At 49.1% G+C, this 3,735-nt stretch overlaps 1 long non-coding RNA gene across 1 annotated transcript; it reads right to left on the reverse strand.

Annotated features, from left to right (window-relative positions):
• Positions 1-1,415: 1,415 nt before the first annotated feature.
• On the reverse strand, positions 1,416-3,361 carry LOC136649631 (uncharacterized). The gene is made up of 3 exons (XR_010794414.1): positions 3,164-3,361; positions 2,476-2,626; positions 1,416-1,744 (listed from the first exon to the last, which is right to left on the reverse strand). It is a non-coding gene; the product is annotated as an uncharacterized lncRNA (long non-coding RNA).
• Positions 3,362-3,735: the final 374 nt, after the last annotated feature.

A 3,735-nucleotide genomic window follows, 5' to 3' on the forward strand; every position in this document is an offset into this window, starting at 1 on the left:
TAGTCAGTGTGGATGCCAAGCTGCTGGAGCTAAGGTTGTCTCATTTGACTGTAGCTATTCCAGGACATGACGTTAGCATCTTAGGGAAGTCAGAAAGATTACCCACTGAAATATGAACTGAAAAACCAAGGGTTGTGTGGGAGTAGAAAGAGAGAGAGAGAGAGAGAGAGAGAAGTAAAGATTCCAGCTGTGATGCGAGACCATGGTTGAGACCCAAGTTCTCTGTAGCCTGAAATAGGGCTACAGGCAAGGAGTGAGCCTGTTGGCAACAATTTACTCTCTCTTGTGGCAGGGAAGTTTTACCTTTTCTACTGCCTGGTTATTCTTAACCAACATCTCAAGCAACTGGGGGAGGTGTGTCAAAGGCAGGAGCACGGTGAATCCAGAAGCAGTGACTTTGCCAGATCCTATCCCCCATTTTCCAACCTGACAGGCCCCCTGAGTCTCTTTGAATGTGTGCCAGCAAAATGACTGATATAGGTCCAAGGAGACCCATAGGTGATTGGGCAGCCTACCAGGTGGTACTTACCTCCTGCAAGCTGCCCTCCCCCACCATAGCATACAGCACAGCCTCTGTTGGAATGTGAGAGATAGGATTGGGCAGTAAGGGGGCCATCACAGAAAGAAAGAAGTCTCCCTTCTGGCCTTTTTATAATTAGAGAGCTGGCAGGCAGCAAGTGCTTAGAGCCTTTCAAGGGCAGGCCACATACAGGCAGCCTATTTAAATAACCCTGATGTCTGGGGCAAGCCAAACAAGGAAGCAAAACGAGTAAGCAGGGATGGTTGGGAGCCATCTCTGTTCATTTGCGACTTATTCCCAGACATGTCTTGTTAGCTCACAAGTGAATCAGGACTCTGTCACCCAGCTCATATTCTGTCACAGTTGAAGTGATTGATGTTAATGCCATTCTGAAGCTATTCACATAAAAAGGTCAACAGTGAAATCAGATTGGCGGGTATTAACATATTCGTCATGTGCCTCTCATCTTTCACAATGAGGAACTTCATAAGCAATTCTGCATGTCTTCTTCTTTCTCATATACAGATGTTGCTTGGTTATAGTAAGAGGGTTTTTTTGTTATGCACACAAAGTTACACATGTGCATCTACTTTAAAAGGGCCGACAGACTCCTCAGGTGACAAATACGTCCACTCAGGATCTCATAAGATGACTGTCTTTCTAGTCAGCGAGACAGTTGTCATGGTAACTTCCAGGCTTCACCCATCAACAACTTTTAGAATTTTGACAATTGGGAAAGGGACTATGAAGGAATTTAAATTAGGGCAAACACTTATATATATTTAAGACAGCAAACTTTTGTTTTTAAAAGAAAACTGTGTTGAGATGGTATTAAGCAATGTCACATCAGAAATAAAAATGTGTTTAGTGAGAGGAGATACATTAAAAAAACATTGTCAAAATATTAAAAACAAACACAAACTGGTAAGAAAGAGACAAATAATTTATGCAAGTTTTAGCAATAGCTATGCCTGGCAATCAGGCTGACACAGATGTCCTCAGGCGAAACACAATGTATGTGATACAATTTCATTTAAGGACCAATTATTTGGCATAAACGGGATAATGGATGACTGGGGGAAGGGGCAGCATGACCCGGAATACCGCATGATGCCGCTTCAGGTCTGCCGCCTCTGCTCTTCAAAAATCCCCCAAACCTTTATCGTGCTCTTTGCTGTCGTTGAACAGAATTCATGCTGTTCCTGTGGGTGCCGCCTTGAGTCCCTTCGGGGAGAAAGGTGGGGTAAAAATAAAGTTATTATTATTATTATTATTATTATTATTATTATTCCTGTGTAAACAAAATTGAAAGTCTCACACTTCCGGGTTTAACTACAGCATTTGAAGAGGAGCACTCAGTTGAGCAGGAAGCCAATGATTGGGGCTTACATCAGCAGAAGGTTGGAGGGAGCCAGCAGAGGCATTCTTGGGGTGAAAGACACCCTGAATCCACTCCCACCCTCGGCTGCCATGGATACCACCTGTGTCCTAGTCTCATGGATGTGCTGGCCCTTACTGGAAATCAAAACACTTGCTGAAAACACTTCTGCACTACACAGATTCTCTGAGGACCATCTTCCCCATGCTTCCTATAGACTTCCTTGTAACCAATGCCATTCTAGCTTCCTCTTTCCACTGAAATACTTTGTACCTACTAGTAGTCTGATCCTATGCACATTTACTTTCAATCAGTGGCGTAGCTAGCGAGGGGCGGTCCACCCCAGGTACCAGCCGGGGGGGTGACACTGCAAATTACCCAACATCACTAACTTTGCGGAGGTTACGAGTAACCCCATCATGCTATATACTGTTGGATGCAGATGTTCCAGCGAAATGCAATGCAAAAAACCTGAGGAAATTACCTCCTTTCCATCAAAAGTTACAGCCAAAAAACCGGAAACAAAAAATGCATGGAGCCCTATGGAAAGTGAAACCAAGCCATATCGCGCACTTACTCGTGAGTAGGTAAACAAGCTTTAGTCCATTGGAAAGGGCAGGCTGAGAGGAATCCCACGACACCAGAATGGTTCCTATCCAATGAAAGCGGCCCCCAAAAAACACTTAAGGAGGAAGTCCCTCCCTCCAAGCAGACAAATGTATTGAGTCCTATGGAAAGCGAAAGTAAGCCACATGGTCGCATTTACTCATGAGTAAGCAAATGTGCCTTGGCTGCTGGTCAAGTCAGGCAAAGGGGAATGCAAGGCTGGCTGCATGGTCCCAATCTGATGAAAGTGGAGCTCAACAAATGCTTCAGAAGGCAGCCCCCCCTCCCCGCAAGAATAAAACAGAAGCTTGAGCTGGTAAGGTGGGCAATGGGGAGGGCTAAAATCTCACTGATTTTTTGTGGCGGGGGGGGGGGGTGTTACTGCAGGCAGGCTACAGAGAAAATTCACTTGGTGAAACAGGGTTAGCTTCCCTTTATATCAGGGGTGCCCAAATCCTGGCCCGTGGGCCACTTGTGGCCCGCTGCGGGTCCCCATCCAGCCCCCAGGGGGTCCTCCACCTCCAGTGGGCACTCAGCCCTCACCCCACCACGCGCTGGCCCGCCGCACGAGCTCTGCGCCTTGCTTTCCCTCGCTGCTGCTGAGCTCAGTGGCAGCAAAGGAAAGACAAGCCCAGCACCTGCGCAGCGTTACTTCCTACTTATAAAAGACCCTGTGTGCTCGCCGGCTGGTTTCTTCCTGCCTTGTCCATGGGCTGGGCTGGGCTGGGCTCCGCTGGGCTCGGCTCCCTTCCCCTCCCCTCCTGCAACCTGAGCCAGGGGACTGCAGGAGAGAGAGAGAGTTCCCCTGGGGGGGGGGAGGTCTCTCCCTGCCTTGCCCATGGGCTGGGCTGGGCTCCCCTCCCCTCTTGCAACCTGAGCCAGGGGGGTGCAGGAGAGAGAGAGTGAGAGAGAGAGATCTGGCAGGAGAGAGGGGAGCCCAGCCCAGCCTGCAGCACGTCTCTGAGGGAGGGAGGGCTGGTTGACTGGCCAGCCGGCCAGGAAGACAGGCAGTAGCAGCAGCACATGCCGCCCTAGCTAGCGAGGAAGGGCGGTTAGGTGGGCAGCCAGGTAGGCATGCAGCTGGGCGAGCAGGCAGGCAGCCCAAGCAAACGAGGGAGGGAAGGAGGAAGGGCGAGGGGCAGGTGAGCAGGTGGATGTATGCGTCTGAAAGTGTGGAAGATCCCCCCCCTGTTTGTGTGTATGAATGAGATCATAAACTGGCATGAAGATC

Source organism: Tiliqua scincoides, chromosome 4, assembly GCF_035046505.1.
Source record: "Tiliqua scincoides isolate rTilSci1 chromosome 4, rTilSci1.hap2, whole genome shotgun sequence".
In the NCBI taxonomy this organism is placed as follows: domain Eukaryota; kingdom Metazoa; phylum Chordata; class Lepidosauria; order Squamata; family Scincidae; genus Tiliqua; species Tiliqua scincoides.